The 25,250-nt window shown below is 40.7% G+C and overlaps 1 long non-coding RNA gene across 2 annotated transcripts in view; it reads right to left on the reverse strand.

Annotated features, from left to right (window-relative positions):
* Positions 1-7,083: 7,083 nt before the first annotated feature.
* The window catches only part of LOC138917991 (uncharacterized), a 36,001-nt gene continuing 17,834 nt past the window's right edge, over positions 7,084-25,250 (reverse strand). For both annotated transcript variants that reach the window (XR_011426710.1, XR_011426709.1), the window contains 2 exons: positions 11,682-17,012; positions 7,084-10,233 (listed from right to left, as the gene is read on the reverse strand). This is a non-coding gene — a long non-coding RNA (uncharacterized lncRNA). The remainder of the gene's footprint in view (positions 10,234-11,681; positions 17,013-25,250) is intronic.

Consider the following 25,250-nt stretch of genomic DNA (forward strand, 5'->3'; position numbering starts at 1 on the left):
TCTGCCAGGGAGGCCGTCTCAGGACAGCCAGAAGCTGAGGATCAATCCTGGTTCCCGGCAGCCCAGGCCCTTGCTGATGCGGCACAGCCACCCAGGAAAGAGACTTGCCAGAGGAAGGTGGGGAAGGCTGTGCTGTCCCTCCAGGGAGAAAGAGTCGTGGCAGGTCCCAGGGCTAGTCCAGGGCCAGGATGAAGGCACGGGTGTCCCACGAGTGTCTCCTCCAGGACTGGGATGCTCCTGAGAGCCGACCTGGCAGGTAGCAACATTCAGTAAGTCACGTGGGTACAGCTGTGGCAGAGGAGGGACAATTTATCCCATCTTTGAGTTTCCCAGTTGGAAATTGGTTGCTGAAGTCCATGAGTAAAGCAGTTAGAAAATCTGGGTGACATGTTAATTTTTGAAGGAAAGTATGAGTTACCAAAACTGGCTTCCCAAGAGCTAACTAAAGGGAAGAGAAAATAACAATGTGAATCTCTTGAAATCCCTCAGGTGCATATAGTGTCAGAGAGAAATCGTCAGAATATTTGAGGAACTGGAAAGCAGGGTTCTGTTTAAACTGTTGCAGGTGTAAGGTGGGGATGGGTGCTTGCATCTCGTCTTCCAGTGTAAGTGAAAACAAGATCACATTAGGAGTGAACTCAGTCTTTCCAAAGTGGTGTAAGACATGGGATTGTACTCCTCACTCACATCCCTCAAGAATATCTTGCCACGTGGTCCATTCATTGATGCATCTTCCATTTACAGGAGCTAACAAAAAAATCTGTCCCATTGACAGCCATACCATCCAGCTAAATGCCACCTCACCCCACTCACAGTGTCCCGCAAGCCTCTCTTGGTGATCTGTCTCATCACAGTGAGGGATTCATGCCAGAGTATTCCAGAACCTTGGGAACCATATTCATACCACCTCCAATTGCCAAGACAGGAGGGTCTCTGAATGGGAAACCTGACTCCCAAACACTGCCTTTCCCTTGGTTCGCCTTAGGATTTCTCCCTGAATGTCATGATTGGCCCATTCACCCGACTGCTGCCCCCTCGGTTTTGGTGGCTCTGGAAGAGGTACCAAGATGTACTGGCCTTTCCTTCACCATTGAGGAGACCAATGAGAACCCCTCTTGACTCCTCAACCTGCCCTTAGGTTTTGATGTGTACACTGCCTGTCCCAGTGACCACAAGACCTTGGAGACCACTCTGACTCTCCTTAGGGAATTGAACTCTCTCTAACTACAACCACCAGACTAGAGCAAAACTGGGGCCACTGTTTTAGGAACAACTTCAGCATTTGCAGCTAAGGTTGAAACACTTCTGGAGATCTACCAAAGCCCCTGGGTAAGGGGTCTGGATTCTGGAGAGAGAGATTCTGGTCTTCACCAATCAGTTCTCTCATCCAATCATAGGGAAAGGCAGAAGCTCTACGTATGTCATCCCAAGGACTTCTCAGTTTGTGAGATTATTAACTGGGTTGGGAGGGAAGATGAGGGTGAAGGAGAAGTGCCATGGAAACATTGAGACTCAGCCCAGGGTCATGCTCAAGGCCAATGCATCCACCTCACTGCTCCTGGGAACATTGGCTGAGGACAGCTCACAGCTCTTTCCCTTACAGGACATGCCCACAGCATAGGGAACCACCTAACCTTAGGACACAGCCCTCTCGAGGGACAGCCAGAGGCCCATGTCTGGCTGATAAGGGAATAGAAGCCTGGTCTCAATTTGGGACAACACCAAAGGGCTGTCCCAGCTCCAGAGATCCTTGAGAGTTGGCAGAGACTCAGTGGCAACTGTCTTGGCCTTCAGCTTCTCCTTCAACTATCCCCACCTTGCTAACTTCCCATAGGGATATCTCCCCAGAACGCTTCCCTAAACCTTCCACATGGAATCCTCCCCCTCACAGTCTCTTTTCAGGGCCCCATCTGTGACAGGCAGTAATCAGGAGACATTAATGCAGAACACAGCAGCATGAGATTCGGCAAATGCTGTTCTGGAAGAATGATCTGTTAGACAATCTGAGAGGGTAGGTCATTGTAATCTCCAGGATAACTTAGGTAATGCTCCGGTAATAAATGCAACAATTGAGAAATTCATGACTAAAGATGTATTTCTCCTCAGATTTACATCATACATTGATAGTTGAGGTGAAGGGACCCCTGCTTCCTAAGTCACGTGGGGCAAGGCTGATGGAGGCCCCACGATCTTGTTGGTACACCATCTGAAACTGATGCCTTCTTCAGTTGCCACCAAAGGACAGAAAGAGCACCTAGGGTCTTACACCTCCTCTTTTATTCTTTGGCTTAAAAGTGATGCCATTGGTTGGAAGGTGCCACATATCCTTTCCAAAACCAAGAGGTCTAGGAGACATAGTCTTCTGTGTGCGAGAGTGAAAGCAGAAGTGGATGCTGGCACCACACTCTCTTTCTTTTCACCAAAGGATATGATTGCTTTCCCTCTCACATAGAGAATTCACTCACCCTCTTTCCCAAGGAGGACATCTGAAGACCCGGTAGACTCAGAAACCCTAGCTGACCCTTGGGCTAATGGGACAAACACTTCAGGGGCCACACATGACAAAGAATACAGAACTCACAGGAGTGGATCAGAAAATTCACTAAAGAAATGAACAAGGACTATTATAATAAGCAGAAACAAGAAACGCTGGGGATGGGGAGAACCTGACATCCTCAATTGTCACATCATCCTATTCCAAATACTCAGTCTCCTGCAAGAAGTTGCAGGGCATACAAAGGGACAAAGAAGGATGGCTCATACAGAGGAAAACTATATGATTAGAAGGGGCCCTTGAGGAAGCACTGAGGGGTTACTGCAGAAACTTTTGTCTGCTTGTTGCTATTCACATTGCTGTGCTGAGCCTATGTCTTCATAAGCTTGTCGCAGGGATGCTGAACAGCTCTGTTTCAGGGTAAGACAGAGTCAGAGGTCATGGATACCAGCACCTGATTTGTCTATTCTCTTCTGTCTTTCTCCATGACTATATCTACTGTCTCATCTTGCTTTACAAGCAAAACCTGGAAAACCTACCAAAGCAATTGTTTTTGGGTTTTTCTACCAATAGTACAGAAAATATGGCTGTTACTTTTGGTGCTGAAACTCAATTTTGTGGAGCATATTTCAACCTGAATTTGAAGTTTGTTTAAAATAGTTAAACATAGAATAACCTGATGACCTGGCACTTCCACTCCTAGATATTTACCCCCTAAAATCAAACACAGGTATACAACCAACAATTTGTCTAGGAATATTCACATCAGCCCTGTGCATAATAGTCCAAGGTGCAAGGTCCATCAACTGATGAAGGGAGAAACAAAAATGGGGACATCCATGCAATGGGATATGAATCAGCCATGGAAAGAAGTGAACTGCTGATGTGTGTATAATCTTTAAAAACACTATGCTAGTGAAAGAAGGCAGACACAAAAGGAGAAATCTTTGTGTTTCTATAGATACGAAAAGTCCAGAAAAGGCAGATCAATAGATAGAATGTCCCTTCCTGGTTGCCAGAGGTTGGGCATAGGGAGGAATGGGGAGCGACTGCTTAATTTATATGCGGTTTCCTTTAGGATGATGAAATCTTGTGGTCCAGACAGCAGTGATGATTGCACAGCACTGGGAATATCCTAAACCCCACTGAATTGTGGGTGATTCACCTTTTCACAGTGAATTTTACGTGACGTGAATTTTACCTTAATTTAAGAAAACAATACAGAGTTCATTAGCTCCCACAACAGAGTGTCAAGAGCCCCTGTGGCTCAAGGATGAAAGGGCTCTATCAACAACCTCATGACTACTCCAGGAGTGGTAGATTTTCATTTTCTCTCATAGTGAGAGTGTTCTGTCCATTGTCACAAGACTATTCGATTCTTGGCCCCAAATGTCCAAAGACAGTGAGAGAAAATATGCCCTGTCATACCCCTTTTCACTAGACAGGGCTTTCCTTCCAGAAGCCCCAAGGGAACTTTCTGGGTCAGGGTTGCAATCCAGCCCATCACTAAGCTACACTTTGAGCAGTGACAGGATTGCATTCAATTCCTTCCCCACTGTTCTCAGGTGAGAAGAAAAGGTCATGTCGCCTGAGTCCATGAGATGGGAAACACCCAAACCAAACTTAGGTTCTAGCAAGGAGAGAGCCATCAGTACACAAATAACTCCCTGTTCTAGGATTTAATTTTCTTATTAATAGACTTTACTTTTTAGAATAATTTTAAGTTTACAGAAAAATTCAGCATGGGGCTGGCTCAGTGGCATAGTGGTTAAGTTTGTATGTTCCAGTTTGGTGGCCCGGGTGTCCCAGGCTCGATCCCAGGTGCAGAACTATGTACCACTGATGAAGCCATGCTGTGGTGTTGTCCCACATACAAAATATAGGAAGATTGGCACAGATGTTAGCTCAGCAGCAGTCTTCCTCAAGCAAAAAGAGGAAGATTAGCAATACATGTTAGCCCAGGGCCAATCTTCCCCAGCAAAAAAAATATATATATATATACAGCAGACCGCACAAGTTCCAATATCCTCCCTCATACCCCAGTTCACACACACTTTCCCTTGTCATCAATATCTTGCATTTGTGAGATACATTGGTTATATTTGATGAGCCAACACTGATACAATATAAAGTAAACAGCTTATATTAGGGTTCACTCTGTGTGTTTTATCTTTAATGGGCTTTGAAGAATGTATAAGGACATCTATCCACTGTTACAGTATCATACACCATAATTTCTCTGCTCTAAAATTCCTCTGTGCTCCTCCTATTCATTCCTCCCTCCCTCTGCCCAAGTCCTGGTAACTACTGAAGTTTTTACCATCTCCTTGGTTTTGCCTTCTCCAAAATGGCACATAATTGGAATCATACAGTGTGCAGCCTTTTCCAATTGGCTTCTTTTACTAAGAAATGTGCATTTAAGATTCCTCCATGTTTTTTTCTTGGCTTGATAATTCATTTCTTTTCTATTGTTGAATAATATTCCATTGTTTGAATAGACAACAGTTTGTTTATCCATTTACCTCTTGGAGGGCATCTTGTTTATTTGCCATCTTTTCCAATAATGAATAAAGCTGACATAAACATTCAACTGTAGGTTATGTGTGGATATATGTTTTCAATTCATTCAAGTATATACCAAGGAGTGAAATTGCTGGATCTTAGGGCAAGAATGTCTAGCTTTGTAAGACACTTCCAAACTCTCCTCCAAAGTGGCCGCACTGTCTTGCATTCCCAACAGCGATGGATGAAGCTTCCTGTTGCTCCATGTCCGCCTCAGCATTTGCAGTTGTTAGTGTTCTGGGTTTTGGCCGTTCTAATAGGCCTGTACTTGTATCTGATTGTTATTTCTAATTTGCATTTCCCTGATGGCAAGGATGTTGAGCATCTTTCTGTGTGCTCATTTGCCATCTGTGTATGAAAGGGCAGAAACAGAATGGACTGCAGGAAAAGAGATGGCTGGGATGACAGGAAAGTGGAGGCAGAGATGATCTTCAGGGCTGACTAGGCACTGACTATGCCCTCTGTCAGATAAATTGTGGTCTACCTAACATTGAGTTTTGAGTGAAAACTCCATAGTATCTGGTTGTGCACACATATATCTTATTGAGGCTTGAGTTTTTATATATGTTTTTACTGAAAGATGCTGTAAGCCCTATGTATAAACAGGTTGCTGTACAGCAGGTGATGACAGTGTCAGAGATGATGAGAGTCTATCTTGAGTGGATGGTGTCTGCCATGCAAGCAGCATGTGTTGCCTATCACCAGAGGCAGAAACCCAAACACTTCTGCCACTGCGTCTTAGTATTGGAGTCTCCAAGGAAAACACAATGCAGCCAAGCACTGGGTGGAACAATGCTTTACTCACACAGAGGAGACAGAGCAAGATCAGTTTCAGTGGTAGGCAGTGGTCCCCCATGGCCAGCGGGTTCCTCCTGGCAGCTGAAGCAGCGCAGCTGGCCTGCACACACCCTTCACATGCTGTAGAAGAAAGAACCTGACCCCCTCTGCAAGGGACAAGTATAGCAGTGGAGTTGGCCAGCTGCCATGTGACGCCCAAGCTTAAGCAGAACGAAGGAGAACGCATTGAGTCTGGAATGGGAAAAGATAGTCCCACAAGAGGTGACAAGTCCAGCACAGGCTGTGCAGACTCCTTACCTCTTGGTGAGGAAGTGTTCCCCACCCAAGACTCCTTCCTAAGTGGCCCAGTGAGGGTCCACAGACCACATGAGCTGGATTGCCTCTCCCGGCAGTGTCAGTGGCAGCCAATGCCTCTCCCATTACGCATTTTCATTTTGCATTTGCCACCAGAGAGAGCCCTGAGAGGAGCTACATCTCTTTTATCTCTTGGAGGACACTTCATTCCTGAGAAGTTTCCGTATTCTTGGCTACATTGGGTTCATAATCTAATCATTTTTATATTTGTGTATGTAGCATGCGCAGTATCCCCTCTCTAATGTTCAGTTCACTTGCAACACTGGAGGTGCTTACTATTATATTTCTATTTTAGAGCTGAAGATTCTGAGGTCAGAAGAGATTACATAACATCTACGAAGTTATCACGTTTACTAAGTGCTGAAGCCATGTTACCAGGTCAGACAAGCTTCCTTCAGAGCTGACCTTTTTAACCTCTAACGACTTCTTGTAGAAAAGAGAAGAGTAAATGCAAGTGCTTTCTCAAGATCATTGATTGCAGGAGTTCTTTGAAAAGAAAACAAAAAGCAACGCCTTCGTGTTAGGAAAAACCTTACAGTTCTCCTTTACCCGGTGTCTCATCTTAATTTTCACACGGAACACCTCACTTCACCAAATCTGTGTGGGTTTTCCCCACACCAAGCAATTCCGTGGACACCAGCTGGGCGTTCTACAATTTAACCTAATTCTGACACTCTGTAGCTGGAGATAGCGTCAGATCCCACTGGTTGAGGGCTCAGTCCCATGACACTGCCCCCCACTTCAGATGCCAATGGCAAGTAGTAGGTCCCCAGGTTACCCACATTTTCTGTCCAATTTAACTACAAATCAGAGGTTACCACAACTTCCTCCTCAGGTTCGATTAATTTTCTAGAGCAGTTCACAGAACTCAGGGAAACATTTATATATGTTTACCAGTTTATTGAAGGATATGACGAATGATACAGATGAACAGCCTAATGAAGAGACACACAGGGTGAGGTTGGGGAGGGTCCCAAACATGAGAGCATCTGTCCCTGTGGAGTCGGGATGGATCACCCCCACTGTAGACAGATGTGTTCACCAACCTGGAGGCACCCCAAAGCCCATAGTATTGGGATTTCATGGAGGCTCCCTCACATAAGCATGACCAATTATTAACTCCACTTCCAGCCCCTCCTCTCTCTCTAGAGAAGTTGGAGGAGAAAGGGGGGATGGAAATCCCAAGCTTCTAATCACAGCCTGGTCTTTCTGGTGTCCAGCCTGCATCCAAAAGCCACACAGGAGCCCACCCAGAGTCGCCTAGTTAGAACAAAAGAAGCTTCTATTGCTCTTGGCACTTAGGAATTTACCAGTGTTCCAGGAGCGCTGTGTCAGGAACTGTGGGCAGAGACCTATCTATATTTCCTATTATCTCACAACGTTTTTTCCATTTCACATTACTGTCTCCAGATACTGACTGTCGATACAGCACATGTTTGCACCCTTCTCTGCTGTATTAAGCCTGGGTGGGCTTGACTGCTCCCAGAGGCCACAGACGGGGAAGCATCCGTAATCTGTAACGCCTGTTCATGAGTATCTGACTACAAATACTCTGCTCCTCAGGCATATGCAGACATGGATAAACTGCAGCCAGAGGCTCAAAATCCGGAATGAAGGGGCTATTAGAAGCTGAATCCCTATAGAGGATAGAGGGGGGAAGAATTTTTCCTCTATTCTTCTAGGTTCTTCTGGCTGTTCTAAGAGTTAAATTGACATAAGACAGAAAAAAGGAGAAAAAGAAAACAAAGTTTAATAACATGTATGCATGGGAGAAACCTAGGAAAACTGAGAAACTCACCAAAACGGCTGAAGCCACCACCTTAATTACCAACTCAAGCTGAAGACACAGGGGATGTTGGCGGTGGGGGTTTGGGACTTCCAGGGTCAATTCATGTGGAGATGGAAAAGTAAATGTTTGGTAAATAATTGTTTGCCGTACCTGGCAGAGACTTTGGAGACAGAGAGGACTGTGATCCACCCGGCCTCTCTGGGTTCCTCGCTGTCTGTCACACCTCGTTCATATCACACTGTAGTTTCCATGGTGAGAGCTCCCTCCTGGAACAGGCCTTCCATCCAGAATTCTTTTAGGCAGTTATGGGGAAGGTCAAAGTCTTTTGCTCTTAAAATTGATCAAGCCAAAGAGACACATTTTGGGGTAGCAAATTCTGCTCCCCTACAGTAGTTAGATTCATGAGGAACTGGAGCAAATGGGAAATGTAAAGTTCTCCTCAAAGGAGGCCCACATTTTAGTTATCAGCATTATTACATATTTAAGTATGTAATGCATACATAGCACAACCGTTCAAAAGGCAAAAGGGGTCAGCAAACTTTCCTTCCAAGTGCTCAGACACACAGTAGTTCACTTCAGAGAGAACAGTGCTTTAATTTTGGTGTGTATCCTTGCAGAGAAGTTACTTTCATATACAAATAGGCAGATGCTGAAAATACACACACCTACCTATAAGCGTATATAAATATATAGGTCTATACTATGTTAATATGCAATCTCAAATACATATATGCATTTCTAAGTATTTATCTTTTTCTTCACACACATGTGGTTCCAAATCAGTACATTAGACATGTCGTCATTTCCCACAGCTTCAAATTAGGTCACAGTATGTGTGGCTGCACCCTAGGTTAAATAACCCGCCTTCTAGTAACACGCATTAAGGATTTCCCTGTATTCTTACAAGCAGCGCTCCAATTATTAAACCTGCATAAACTACAGTTTTCATCTATGTAGGCTTACATGTAAGCTAAATTTTCAAAAGTGTATTTTCTGGGTGCATTTTCACTTGTGATGAGTTTTCACTTGAGTGTCTTTTCACTTGAAAAATTTCTCATGGTGACTGTACCATTTTACGTTTTCACAGCAATGTGTGAGTGTCTGTTTCCCCAGCCCACAGTTCCTACTCTGACTCTCCATTCTTCTTGCGCTAATGCTCTACTTTCTCCTCACCTCAAATATCATTCAAAGAGACGTTTTCCCTCTGTGTCAAGGCTCAGCGAGGATTCCACATTTGTCACTTTAGCCACATTTGTACTACAAATAGGAGAACACTGCAATATTATTCCTTTTGTAGGTTCAGCAAAATAAAGTCTCATTCACACACATATTTCTAAGATTACTTAGGGTATTTCAATCTCTGACAATGGATAAAAACTAGGCTGAGAACATGATCCAGTACCTCTATAAAGAGTTTAACTGTTTAAAAAAATGTTATGTTTTGTGGACACTGAAAGCTCATGGAATAGGAGTAAACATGAGTTGGGAACTGTGAAATAATAAGAAATATATATATTGATGTCTTCCCCTGGTTCCTGACACAGAGCTCCTAAAACCCTTGTAAAAACCTAAGTGGTGAGAGCAGTAGGAGCATCTTTTGTCCCAACAGGTGACTCTGGTGGGCCTCCGGATGACTCCAGGATGGGAGCGGGTTACCAGAAAGACCAAGTCTTGACTAGAAGTTTGGAATTTTGAGCCCCATCCTTCATCCTCCAGAGAGGGAGAGGGGCTGGAGACGGAGTTAATAATTGATCACGCCCACGAGAGAAAGCCTCCAGAAAACCCCAAGAGTACAGCGTCTGGGGAGCTTCTGGGTGAACACGTGGAGGTGCTGGGAGAGTAGCATGCCTGGAGAGTGCATGGATCTGTGCCGGTTCCCCATGCCTTGCCCTAGGCATCTCTTCCATTTCGTTGTTTCAGAGTTATATTCTTCTATGATAAACTGGTAATCTTAAAAGTAAAACATATCTCTGAGTTCTTTGAGCTGCTGTAGCAAATTAAATTGAACCCAAGGAGGAGGTCGTGAGAACGTGTGATCTATAGCCTGTCGGTCAGAAGTGCAAGTGACAACCGGGGCTTGGGATTGGCATCTGCAGTTGGAGGGGAACAGTCTGGTAGGACTGAACCCTCAACCTGTGGAATCTGATGCTGTCTCCAGGTAAACAGTGTCAGAATTTGGGTGAATTGAGTTGCATTGTAGGACAGCCAGCTGGTCCAGGGTCCTGGGTCCAGGAACCTCAAAGAGGAACAGAGAAGGAAGTGACATGAAATAGCTGTTCTTTAATAATTCTATTATAAGAATTAATAATATTATCTGAGGAAATGTGGAAATCACACAAGCCAGGGAAGGAGAGACAAATGGCCATAAGATGCTTGTACAATAAAAAGAAATGTGAAAATTTGTTTGTGTGCTATAGAATTTTGCTTGTGTGTGTGCATTTTAAAGTATTATAACTTAATATACAATTATAACCCAGTTTCAGCTATCAGTATCGTAACAAAATAATTTCCCCATGCAAAAAAATAAACACTTAAACATTTTAACGGCTACAAAATTATATTGAGCGTGTTTCGTTACTTACTTAACCATCTCAATCTTTGGGAAATTTAGTTGTTTTCCATAATATGTGATTATAAACGATGCTGGTATTAACATATATTCATAGTAAAACATTCTGTATATTTTTTTATTTTCTTACGCTAGGCGTATAAGAGAGCATGAACTGAGAAAAATTTTAATTGCTCCTAATTTATATTTCCACCAGCACTACATAAAGTTTCTTATGTCAACAGCGTTACCATAAGCGATTAGTATTTCTTTAAACAATAATTTTGGAAAGGGAGACTTGGAATGCAATCACAAAGGTAACCATTGCAGGACAGGAATTCTGAGATTCCTTCCTATATAGATTTTAAGAACTCTGCCTAAAGCCAAAGAGAAGCCCGATCTTCTTTTCTTTATTTTTTAATTTTTCCCAAGGATTGGCACCTGGGCTAACAACTGTTGCCAATCTTTTTTTTTCTGCTTTTATCTCCCCAACCCCCCCCCCCCCGTATAGTTGTATATCTTAGTTGCACGTCCTTCTAGTTGTGGGATGTGAGACACCGCCTCAACTTGGCCTGACGAGCAGTGCCATGTCCGCGCCCAGGATCCGAACCCTGGGCCGCCACAGCGGAGTGCACGAACTTAACCATTCGGCCACGGTGCCGGTCCCTGGATCTTCTTTTATTTTATATGAATTTTTTTTTTCTTTTTTACCCCTTTTACAAAAGAAAGATCCAACATCAAGTGATGGAGCCATTGGCCTCCCCAAAGATGTTCACAGATCGCTGCATCCTTTGTCTCTCTTTTCTGGGAGGGGTACATGTGATCAGGCTGTGTTAAACAACTTGATCACGAATATCATGTTGAGCTAGCTGATTTAATTACTTCTTCCCTGAGACTTCAGTGCCACAGGGACTGCTGGATTTGGAAAAAATGACCCGAGACCCAAAGGGGATATTGGGTAGGTTCCAGAACTTTTTAAAAATCTCTACTGCAGCGGAATGAATAAGACAACAGAGAGAAACTTTATTAAGCTGGATTTCAGGGTTTCTCAGCCTAGGCTTCCACTATAGGGATAAGGTCCCTAGCAGAGAAATTTTTCTGTTAATCCTAGATCACTTAGAAGAACTATTACTTACTTTTGGAGTGCCAGAACTGACATGTTGAACTAGGACATTGGAAGCGGGAAGAGTTAACAGTGGATGTCTGTGGAGTGTGCTGAGGAAAGCTTTGTCTTGCCATGTCTCCTTAATGGACACAAGAAGATTCATACGTATAAGGAAACTCCATTTTCCTGTGAATATGTCCTCGCCTCATTGAAATACAGGAATTTTCTACAATTCAAAGGATGGAATGTATCTTCACGAAAATTCTGAATGAGAATCAAAGCAAACAATGCTTTATTTTGATAAAAAAACAACAATAATAACAAAAACACTGAAGCAGTCATGCAGGTGCCATATCCCTCTGGTGTGCTGGGTTCCCTGCCCTGGTCTGAAGAGGAGAGTCCTCGCTACGACCTCACACAGCATTCCCTTCTGTATGTCTATGACATCTTCCATGTGTTTACTCCTGGAACACAAGGAGAGATCTCCAACTCAGTGACACCACGCCAGTTGATGCACGCGGGCCATCTGGCCACTGAGGGCTCTGACAGTCTTCACTGATGGTCATGACCTCATGATGCATGGCACAGAACAGTCTTCTCCACTTTGCCAAGTTTTAATATCCTCCACTATTACAGTGTTTAGACAACGAGTTACATGCTTATACGTTACAGTAGCTGGGAGGGGTTTCCTTCCAACTTCTGGTATTGGAGGAAAAGAAAGGACAACTTTGTGAGTCAGTCAAGCCATAGGAGACACACAAAGGCTGTTCACATTGTAGGAAATAATCAGATCTGTTTTTTAAAAAAAAATCAGTCTGTTGAGTGTTGAAGTCATTCTCTCCAACGTTTTGTCACTTGCAGAAATTCTTGTATGAATTCATTATAGGAGAAACCTAGTTTCTTCTGACTTTCTTATTATAATTAGAAACAGTGAGATGAAGGTGCTTAATAGGATTACTCCAGGGCAAGAGGGGTCCCTCTCTGAAGGGTCCTGTAGATGTGGATTTCCTACATACAATAAGTAGAATGATGGGATTTCATCTTTAGTTTAAGAAGAGGTCTTTTCATTAAACATTGTTCTTGGAAACAAGAGGGCGAGATGTTCACAGTAGCAGGGATAATGAAACTATTTTGAAATAAGCAGAACTTCAAACTGAGGAAACCTAGGGGATTTTTCCAGTGGCAATGAGGAAAGCGGGAACTGGAGAGACTATGCCACCAGCTTGGGGTAACAGGAACCTCACAGCTCCAATGGTGATCTGTCAGCATGAAGGAGGGTTAAGTGGTCTAATCATCAGAATATGAAGAAAAGGACAAAAAGAAGACACCACAAGTCAACTCAGACCTAGGAAGAGACCCAGAGGCTTCACTTTGGGATCCTCCACGGTTAATAAACCTGTGTTCTTTCATAATTGTGAAAGGAGGCTCGCCTCCCCCAACAGTCACATTCAATTTCCATTATTAAGTTGACAAAATTAAGAATTTTTTTCTTTCTCCTCCAAAGCATACTGACAAATAAATATTAGATTTGCTGAGGCAGGATTCCTGTTTTGAGATCCACAGAAAAAAGAGCCTGAGTGAATTGTAGCTCTGTGAAAATAATCTTTGAAAATGTCCAGTTAAGCTTATTTTAAGTACTGAGGCAATCAGTTTGTAATCTACGGACTCAGAGGTCAGTGTGAGCTGGTCATTGACTTGAAATACATTTACAAAGAACAGTTACACTTGTCCTGAAAACAGTGTTTGTGCTTTCACTTTTTTAGAATCTGAATTTGGAGAAAAACCTGATTGACCAAAATTATAACTTTAAGAACTTCATGAATAGAGAAATTTCTTTCTTTTCACCTTCCTTTCTTCTATTTCATTTTCATTGTGAAATATACAAACACAAAAATGGATACATATTAGACAAGGAGAACTGATCGGTGGTTGCCAGGGGAAAGGGGGGGTAGGGGGAGGGCACAAAGGGTGAAGTGGTGTACCCACAACATGACCAACAATAATGTACAACTGAAATCTCACAAGGTTGTAAACTATCATAATCTTAACAAAAAAAAATGGATACATATAGATGGTTATTAAATAAACAACTGTGTGACATCAACCCAGGTCAAGAAATAGAGTACTACTACCACCAGTAGGTCTCCTGCATGCCCCCTACTGTTGCTAGACTCCTCTTGCCCCCAGGGTATCGAATATCCAAATTAGTATAATAACCCTCCCTTGCCTTTCTTTATACTCTTATCATGTCTATTTCTATGCCAAAATCATAGTCTGATTTTTGCCTTTTTTTTTCCCTTGTGTAATTAGGGTAACATATATATACTGTTGCATCTGATTTCTTTCATTCAATATTAAGTATTTAAGATTCATACTCAGTGTTGCAAGTTAATCCTATTAATACACCATTTTGTTTATTCCTTCGATTGTTGATGGAGGTCTGGATTGTGTTCACTTTTGGCAGTTACAAATGATGCTTCTGAGACGATTCTTCTGTGTGTGTATATATATATACACACACATATATATATCTGGTTACCATTCGCATGGATTTACTTATGGTATTAAGCAGGGATCATAGGGTAACCATATCTTCAGCTTTACTGGGGATATTGTCATTTTTTTCTTCAAAGTCAACAAACCAATTGATAGTCCCACACTGTAATTCCCATATCTTCACATTCTTGCTGACACTTAATACTGTCCAGATTTTAATTTGAGGCTTCTGGCGGGTGTGTGGTGATGACTGTGGTGTAAATTTACTCAGCCTTTTCTTTTCTGTAATTCTGTCCCTGGTCAAGATTTGTGTGTGGGGGACAGGGTAGGAGGGAACCCGGGATTCCTACATCATCCTACGTGAAAATGTTTGTGGGGCACTGATATCATTTATTTCTTTTACTTTACTTGGTATTTCAAGTGCACTGTCCAGTAGTGTGGCCAGGACACAGAGTCATTTCTCAAGGACCCCACGGAGTCTAAATATTAGACTCTAAATATTAGGTCTTCTTGTTTCCTTTGAAATAGCTTTTGTCCATCTGATTAAACAACCTCGAGTACTCTTTTTAAAAACAATAATTAAGATATAATTGACATATTATATTAGTTTCAGGTGTACAACATAGCGATTCAATATCTGTGTATATTGTGAAATGGTCACCACAATAAGTCTAGTTAACATCCATCACTATGCATAATTACATATTTTTTTCTTCTGATGAGAAATTTTAGGATCTATTCAGCCACTTTCAAATACACAATATAGCGTTAACTATAGTTAATATAAATATAAATAGAGTCAACAAGTGCGTTACATCCCCAAGACATTTATTTATAGCTGGAAGTTTGTTATTCAACCCTCTTCATCCCTTTCACCCCCCATCCCGACCCCCCACCTCAATTACTCTTGAGGGAGCATAAAATCCTCATACTGACTAATCGTGGGTACTTCCAAATTATTTGTCGGCTTCCACCCAGATGTTGCATTGAAAATCTCAAAGAGAGAGTTTAGATTTTCTTTCCTTCTCACTGCCTGACCTGACCAAAATGTCATGCATCGCTACTGGCCTATTGCTACATCCAGGAGAGTCACTTGAGGAACAGACAAAACTGGAAGAAAAAACACATGGATAATTTATCACTATATTGTCATCACAAGCATGGAATTCACCAATGATGCCTAGGAAGAAATTGGGATCATTTATGGAATAGTGTAAAGAGAATATAGGAGATATCTCAGCTGAAGAGAAAGAAGCTACAAAAAATAATTATGCAAAAGATGGAGCAATAAAATGCATCAGGAGATTCAGGAGCATAAACAGAGTTAAGGGGAAAAAATAACCCATATTTTCTTAGTTACTCATTATGGAGAGCAGGATCAATTCCTAAAAGGTCAAGTAATTCTGATTCTGATGTATTTGATGATAATGTTTATTACTAATGGTAATTTGTATTTTCAACTATCATCATGTAATGCTGATAATTTGCATATATAATTTATATTTCTATAGTTATTGCTACTCTCCTCTTAGACTAGTGACCATTATTTTGAGCGACAAAAACACAGTGCCTTGAGATTATCTGTCTGTTCATTATATGTGTTAAGTTATTGAATTTTTGTCTTGCATCAATTTTTAATTCATTAATTGATTGTCATTTAGATGATTCGGATGTTTACACATAATTATCAAGTCAAATCTCAGTATTCCTTTTAGCATTTCTCTCTTCAGTTATGGTTGGAAAATCTGTCCTTAACTTAATATTACAAAAACATATGCAGATGTATCTCCAGATCGCTTTTACATTTAATTATTCATTCCATTTTGACTATTATAGCTTAGCCTAGAGAATTAAGTAAATATGTATTACTTCACTCCTACACACCTTTTAAACGCAGCTAACAGACACTGAATAAACCAGCCCATCCTGGCGGTATCAGGAGTTACTTGCCCCACGTGCTGTCCCCAGGCTGCAGCCGCCTGAGGGGACTCGCCCGGGGCCCCGCCCTCAGAGCTCACACCCGCCGTGCGCTCTCGCCCCGGGGCCGCCCCGCCGACCCTCCCGCGCGGCTCTGCGCGCACAGGCCGGACGCTCGGAGCCGGCGCCGGGCCGCCCTGCTCGGCCTCCTGGGCGCAGCGACGCCTCTGGACCGAGCACGCGCACCAGCGGCCTCCGCGCAGGCTCCGTGCCCGCGCACGCGCCCTCGCGTCGCGCTCCTGGCGGAGAGACCTGCGCTCGGGGCCGGGGGCCGGGGGCCGGGCTCCGGGCCGTTCTCGCGGTGCCATTCTCGCGGAACTTTCGCGCTTCGGTGGCCTTTCGGACGAGCCGCGGCGCCCAGAGATGTTCAGGTTGGAGCGACACTTCCCAGAGGGCAGCAGTCACGCCAGATCTTCGGCTTCCATTCCGTTTTCGCGCGGTTCTCCCTCTTTGCAGGGTGAGTTGAGCTCATTTGTGGATGTGTTAGCACAGGATGCGGGAATCCTGTGAAGCGAGTCAATTCGGAGCCCGACGTGAACCAGGTGGGGTGGCAGTGGAAGCGCTCACAGCGTGGAGGCCGGTAGTAGGGACGCCAGTCCTCACGGGACTCTCGGGCCTGAACGGCAGAGGACGGTGTGTCTGTGGGGACAGACGGGCAGCGTGTGGCGGGGTGTGTGTGTGAGAGACGCGAGTGAGCGGTGGGATGCGCCTCCGTGCCGTGGGTGTGGCTGCGAGGCTGTGACAGGTGCGTGGCTGTGCTGGGGTGACGGGGATTTGGTGCATGTCCTTCACCTGTGCGGGTGTGATGGCTGTGGCTCTGTGGCGTCACTGTCTGGTGGCTCTGGGTTCCCTGGCGCTTCCTCCTCTTCCTCTCCTCACAGCTGCTTGGCTGCAAGAGGGAAGTAGGATATTGAGCCCTAAAGGGAGATTTCCAGCCAGGGGGCACCGAGGTTAATTTGGGAAAGCCTGGGGAGTTCTCTACTTGGGAGCTCTGAGGGGCAGCTACTGTCTCAGAGCCTCGGGGTTCCCAGAGCTCGGACCCCAGGAACGTGCTGTAAACCTATTCCCGTGGTCCAGGCTCTGTCCTCTTTTCCATCTGTTTATGTGTATGAGCAGGGCGGGTGTGGACCTGGAGAGTGTCGTGTAAGGAAGTCATTCTGTGCCCCAAGAAAAGCCTGGTGCCTCCTGACTTCCTCCTCAGTCCTGCCATCCCCAAAAGAAGAACCTTGATGAGGGGAAAGAATTGGTTTACACTCAAAAGTCAACATTGAGGACGGTTGATTTTCTTTCATAAAATCATTGATTTTAAATTATTGATAGAAGAAAAGTTTAACAAAACTTTGCATTAACATCTGATTTTTAGTTGTCTTCCCAAAAACATGTCCAAATACTAATTGAAATAGAAAAAAATAAGGAATCATTTTATTTACCCACATGCCTTTTGTTGCTGCTTAAGGGCACTGTCAGTCTTACTAATGTTCTCACTGTATGAGACGCTTGATCACATCGGATTTTTTGAGCAGGTTATAATTCACAAATGTCTCTTTGTTTCTGCTCCATTTCGGTGGGAGGGAAATTTCCTCTTTCCTAGAAGCTCTTGATTTATAAATTAAAAATGCATTCTCAAGTAAAAGTCCTGATTCCCCCCCCCCTTTTTTTTTGTGAGCATTATCAGAGCAGGGCTGATAAGCACAATTTTATCCTAAAAAGGCAAATTGTTTCTTTTATAATACCCAGTTAGGGGACATGCAATGTTCTTCAATAAAAATAGCTAACATATTTATACAGGATTACAGCATATTATTAAGTTTTTATGTAGATTATATTTCTCTAAGATATTCATGCTTAAGAAGTGATCTTCATACTCTTGCCTCTACTGATGAAAACCCCAAGACACTAATATGTCATGAACTCTAAGAGCAGTTACATTTAGAAAATCTGAGAACAGAATCTATGTCTTAAGTTTCAACTGGATACCGTTCCCCAGTTATGAGTGCGTACTTTACACTGGGACCAGTATCATCCTGATTAATAATCCTGTACATGCCATCACATAGCAGGACCAAATTAATTAACCTGTTCCCTCTTAGATTTTTGTGTTTCTAGTTTTGGCTGTCAAAAACTGCGTATTGAAGATACTCATATCTCTTCTAGCCCAGTCTCTTCTAGCCAGTGTTTACGTATTCACTGACCAGATTATTCTCTCCTATGTGCTCAACTTAGCAATATTAAGAGCTATAATGGAGGAAGGAAGAAATTAAGTCCTGTAAAGAAATGATTTGAGCTTCCCGTGTCAGGACTGTAGTTGCATGAGAGATGGAGATCCCATTTGGCCAAGCAGGGAAAGACTGACATTCTCACAGACATGAGTTTTCTGGATAAATGTGATAAAGCCCAGCAATGAACGGTCTCTGGAGGCTGAGATCCAATACTCTGTGAGGTTTTTGGAATTGAATAGCAATATGAATTAGTGATTGTAATATATGGATCATGGTTCTTGGTAAGGAATTTCTGAATGATGAGTACAATGAATATTTTATTGCTGACTAGGAGGTGCTGAAATTGAATGACCCTAGTATAACTCCGCATCATCATACATCGAGTATTCTCTAAATCAGGAACCGCAAAAGTGTTCAGTGAGGGATTGTTAATGGCCATAAAAGAGAATAAAAACATAAGCTGTTTAAGTTATCAGAGATGAAGAACAGAAAAGACCTTAGATATGTTGTCCAACCTAGTGTACAGAAACCTAGTCATCTGGAGATGATTAAATCTATTATAACTGTAAGTTTGAGTGCTATGCAGCCATTCAAAATATTTGTTAAAATAAGAAAACTATGTGGCATAGGATTTAACATAAAGAACTTCAGGATTGAAGACATCCCTTAGTTTATCAAACCCTCTTATTTTTCTATCCCTTGTGACAATGTCTTTATTTCATTTGGAGTGTTTAGCCCATTTACATTTAATGTAATTATTGATACAGTTAGATTAAGATCATCCATTTTATTATTTTCTGTCTTTTCCATCTGGCTTTTGTTCCCATATTTCTCTGTTTTGTCTTCTTGGGTTAATTAAGTATTTATTTAAAATTCCATGTTAATTTGCTTCTTTGCTATACTTTGTGATCATTTTTAGTGGTCACGGTCTATATTATAATATATATTCTTAACTATTCAGAATCTACTTAGAGTTAATATTGAACTCTGCTCTTACTCGTCAAGTGTAAGAACCTTGCAATTTATAGCCCCATCTTCTATATTGCAGCTGCCATATATATTGCATCTATCTTTATATAAAACTATAATACCATGTTTTTAATAACATCTGTATTGATATAGAACACAGCACATATTTAAAGTATACACTTGGATTCATTTATTTAAAATTTTGATATAATAGACCTATAACATTATATTAGTTTCAGGTGTACAACATAATGATTCAATATTTGTATATATTGAGAACTGATCACACTAAGTCTAATAAATATCCATCGCCACATATAGTTACAAATGGATTCATTTTGAAATGTGTATACATCCATGAAACCATGACTACAGTCAAGATCATGAACAAATCCATCACTCCCAAAGCCTTTGTAATCCCTCCCACCTCCCAGCCTCCTCCCCCTCTGCCTCCAGACAACCACTGATCTGCTTTCTGTGACCATAAATTAGTTTGCAATTTCTAGAAATGTATATAAATGTAATCAAACAGTATGTTTTCTTTTTTGTCTTGTTTCTTCCACTCAGCATAATTACTTTGAGATTCATCCATGTTGTTTCATGTATCAGTTCAATCCAATATATAGCTGAGTAGTATTCCATTATATGGATATATTATAATTCATTTATCCTTTCTCCTGTCAACAGACATTTGAGTTGTTCCAGTTTGGGGCTATTATGAATAAAGCTGCTATAAACATTTCTGTGAGAGTATCTGAATGGGTCTAAGTTTTTATTTCTCTTAGGTAAATACCTAGGTGTAAAATTGTTAGGAAGTAAGGTAGTTGTATGTTTGACTTTAGGAGGAATTGACAAGCTGTTTTCCAATTTTTAAAACTGTTTTATATTCCCACTATTAATTTATGACTGCTCCATTGACTCCACATCTTTATCATCCTTCTTATTATCAGACTTTTGAATTTTAGCCATTCCCTCTAAACTCATTTTTAACCTGAATGTCACAAATTTTGACATGTTCTATCTTATTATTCAGGTCAACATATTTTAAGTTCCATTTGAAATTTCTTCTTGGACTCATGGGTTATATAAATATGTATTGCCTAATTTCCAAACATTTCCCAGATATTCCTGTTACTGATTTTAATAATTCCATTTTGGTCTAAGAATACACTCTGTGTGATTGGATATTTCTAATTTATGAGACTAGAGTTTTGTTTCCCAACATCTGGTCTAACCTGGTGACTATTCCTCATGCACTTAAGAGAACAGGTGTTCTGTTGTTGTTGGGTGGAGTTTTCTATAATTGATAATTAAGTCTATTTGTTTGGTAGGGTTTTCTTCTTTGCTATTACTGATTTGCTATCTATTTACTGAGAGAAGTGTGTTGAAGCATCTTTACCATTTTATTTTTTTCCTATTACTTTTCACTTCTGTTTGTTTCCTATGTTTTGAAGCTATTATTATGTACATTCACACTTGTGAATGTGGGCTTGAGGAATTGGATACTTTTTCATTATGAAATGGCTTTCTGACTCTGGTAATATTCCTTGTTCTGAAGTCTCCTTTGTCTGGTATTATCACAGCCACTACAGCTTTCTTTGGATTAGTGTTTCCATGATATTCTCTGTCTACCCTTTTACTTTTGACCTATTTTTCTTTAAAATGTATATATTGTGTAAATGTGTATATATATTAAAATGTGTAGTATTGTCCTTTCTTTCTTAAACCCAGCCTGACAATCTCTAAATGTAATCATTAGACAATTTACAATTGATGTAATTATCTATATCAGCAGTTCTAAAACTTTAACTTGTAGAAGAGTCAGCTGGAGAGCTTGTTAAGCCATACTTTTCTGGACCCATCACCAGTATGTTCGGTGGAGCCCATGAATCTGCAATGCTATCAAGTTCATAGCTCGTTCTAATGCTGGTCCAATAACCACATATCTATGTATTTGTGTCTCTCTGTACTACTGGTGCCTTTTTTCCTGTCTGCCTATCCGCTGCTTGTTTCCTTTTCCCACTTTCTTGCCTTGTCTTAAATTGAATTTTTTCTTTTGTATTTCCACTTTGACTTATCAGATATACCCCTTTATTTTATTTTTTGAGATTATTCTATGGTTTCCAGTATTTACCCCAGTCCATCCTCAAATACTGTTATACTGCCTAGCATATAAGGTAATGTTCAACAGTATATTTACCTTTCACCTGCCTATCCTCTGGATTATTTTTATCATACAGCTCACTTCTGCCATAATGTACATCATACAACGCATCATTATTATTTTTGCTTTATGCATTTAGTCCTTTTTTAAAGAAATTTTAAAAATTCATTCTTCCCCTCCAAAATTCTTACACCTGGCAGACACAAACTAAGGAGATCTCTCAGAGCTTCTTTTTATCTATTAATTTAAACCAAGTGGTAACATAATTTGATTGGAATACAGCCACACCCATTCGTTTATATATTGTCAATGGCGGCTTTCCAGCTACAACAGCAGAGCTGAGTAACTACAAAAATATTTATCATCTGGCCCTTTATGAAAAAAACTGCTGATCCTCAGTTAACGGCTCTAGAGGAACTACCAGAATGAGTGTCACTCAGGGGGATGCACTGCGGTGGTGCTCGAGGTGCTCTGCCCTGGGCTGCTTCCCTCCCCCTTGGCTTTCACTCACCAAGTGGACACAAAGTAGAGAGCAGCTTTGGTCTTCCTAAATATACGTTAGTGACAAGGTAGCTGGCATATTTAGGGGATTAAGAATTCCTTAATAACCAGACACCGAATAGCCAGACAGCTGAGGAGGACAGTGCAATAAAACCACATATAACAATGAATAAAACCGCATATAACACTTGAGGCAGAATATAACATGCTTGGCCATGGCATATTATTCTCTTGAAAAACTGCTCAGTTTTTCTTGTGAATATTTTATTCAGAAGTTTTGTACAAATATTCAAAATTGGTATTAATATTGATTTCATACATTAATACTCAAAATTAAGAATTTAATAGTCTTAAATTTTTGTTATCGCCATTACATGTTCATTAAAAGTTAGAGGTGCAGGCCTGGTGGTTAAGCTCGCATGCTCCACTTTTGTGGCCCAGAATTCGCAGGTTCAGATCCTGGGTATGGACCTATACACTGCTCATCACAGCATGCTGTGGTGAGCATCCCACATACAAAATAGAGGAAGACTGGCACAGGTATTCGCTCAGCAACAAACTTCCTCAAGCAGAAAGAGGAAGATTGGCAACAGATGATAGCTCAGGGCCAATCTTCCTCACCAAAAAAATAAAAAAAAAAATATACATACAACTTGATTGCTAACCCATAGGGTTGTTTTTTTCATTTCATTTCCTTTCTTGTGATTTTAATATTAGAGTGTTAACCACTTTCCCAAATTCATCTGACAGACTAGTGTTTCCATTTATACTTTGAAGCCAACAGATTACCTGGGTACCTGCCCCAGCCCAATTCCTTTGAGCACTTCTCATCCTGGTAGTACTGCTGAGTCCCACATAAAGGGAGCATCTCTAAATGAGCCCCTCAGTGAAAATCAGGTATCATGTGTTCTTGGCCAATAGTATGCTGGAGCTCAGGGCCATTCTACAAGAGTATAAAATGCCATGTGGCTGCTTAGCCGTGTTTCAATACTTACCAGCAAACTTAACAATAGTGCAGATTCTTTAATGTGTGAAGGTTTTAAAGCAGGGTGAGAAATATCCACTAATAGTTTTATTTGTTTAATGTACCATGCCTAAAGTTATAATTGTCAAATAATTGTCATTTCATTAAACTATCAACATCCCTCTAGATTTGCACTGTCAGATACAATAGCCACTAGCTACTTGTGGCTATTTAAATTTAATTGATTAAAATTAAATAAAATTAAAAATTGAATCCTTCACGGGTACTAGCCATAACCAAGTGTTCACTAGCCACGTGTATTGGACTTTACAGATAAAGAAGTTTTCTATCATCATAAAACTTTCTTTCAGATAGGAATATTCTGAATACCTACATTTGACATAAATAAAGAGAATTTTATGGATTTAACTAATTAAATACTGCCACACATTTAATCATTTGCAAAATTAATTGAGTACTGTAAAGCATATGGTTAAAATCATAAATCTTTGTCAGATATTTGAAAGCATCTTAATTCTTGTCTAGTAGAAACAATACGCAAAAATATTGTTTAAAAATAGTAAATTGGAAAAAAGTTGACTTACATTTTGTTATTACCATTTTTATGTTTATACATACTCATATTCTCATTTCTTACCATATTTCCCCTATGATTATGATAACTGGACGATTTTAGATAATTCCTGCAGTTTCCGTGTTTTTGCCTCACACACACACACAAAGTATAATCACAAAAAGTGAATGTTTTGGATCTAGCTTATCAACCAAATATTTCTCAGTCAGGGCCTAGGTCTTGGTGACCTTGCGATGGAGGCCCCTAAATATCTCTCCTTTATTTCCTTCTTACAAACACGTGATTGAGATGGGTTAAGTTATAGTTTCAGACCCTTCCTCCCCTATGATGGAGTAACAAGGATAGCAGGCACTCTTTCACCTCAAACAATTTAAAAATATAAAAAATATGTGTGAAATGACAGTGTTCAGACATTAGTCAACTGCTCAAGACTAAGATCCCTGACTGCATAACAGTCAAGGTGAACCCTAGTATTTCTCCAAAAGTAATGAACCAATAGCCACAGTGGAAAAACTCCATAATATATGGAATATTGGGTAAAGTATGCAAAAGGAGACTGGCTTAATAGAGAGGAAAAATTAGAGACCTATGACATAAAAAAGCCCTTAACCTTTTATAAGCTACTCTGGTCTTGCCTAACAAAGCTTAAAAATGCACCTTGAAAGGATCAAACACTTTCCAAGTTATACCACCTGCAAAGAAGCAGGAAAATGTGATACATGATCAGGAGAAAAATCAATATTTAAAACTGACTCAGATATAGAATTAGTAGACAGGTTATTAAAATAGTTATACCTATGTTTCATATGGTGACAAAGATAGAGCAAAATATGAGCATGTTAAGAGAGTCATGGGAGATTTTTAAAAACCCAAATTAAACATATGGAAATGAAAACTACAATGCCTGAAATGTAAAATACATTGGGGAAATTAACAACTGATTAGGTACTGCAGAGAAAAGATTATTGAGGTTGAAGGTATACTAATCAAAAAGAAACAGAATGAAAAGACTGTAAACTTATCAGTGAGCTGTGAGACAACTTTCAGTGACCTAATATTATCATTAAAGCTCCCAAAGAATGAAGAAAGAGGAGGGGACTGAAAAATTATTTGAAGAATATGGTAAACAATTTTCCAAAATTGATGAAAATTATAGACCTAAAATTAAAACTCAGTGAACTGTAATCATAGGAATGTAGAAATATAAACCAAGGCTGATCATAACCCATGATTTTAAAACAGTGATGAAGTAAAGAGGAAGTCAGCAGAGAAAGGAGACTCATTATGTAAAGAACAAAAACAAGAATAAAATCAGATTTCCTTTGGGAAAACAAAGGTAGAAGGCAATTGAGCAAAATCCTCATGCAGTGCTGAAAAGAAAAATATTTCCTTGAATTCTATGCAAAGTAAAATATTTTCGTAAAAAAGTAAAAGTTTGTGTATGTCCAATTTTCTCACAGACATAAGAAATGAAAGAATTGATTTAACAGCATACCTGCACTATAAAAATGTTAAAGTCCTCCAGACAGATAGAAAATAAAATCAGATGAAAACTTAGATCTACACAAGACACGATAAAAATGTGTGTAAGTATATTTCTTTCTTATTTTTTAAATTAGTAAAAAGATAACTGAGTGGGACCCTCAGAATGGTGTAATGAGGAGCTTGGCAATTTTCCCCAAAAAGCAATGATGAAACTGCATAACATTATTAAA

Source organism: Equus caballus, chromosome 16 (assembly GCF_041296265.1).
Source record: "Equus caballus isolate H_3958 breed thoroughbred chromosome 16, TB-T2T, whole genome shotgun sequence".
Classification (NCBI taxonomy): domain Eukaryota; kingdom Metazoa; phylum Chordata; class Mammalia; order Perissodactyla; family Equidae; genus Equus; species Equus caballus.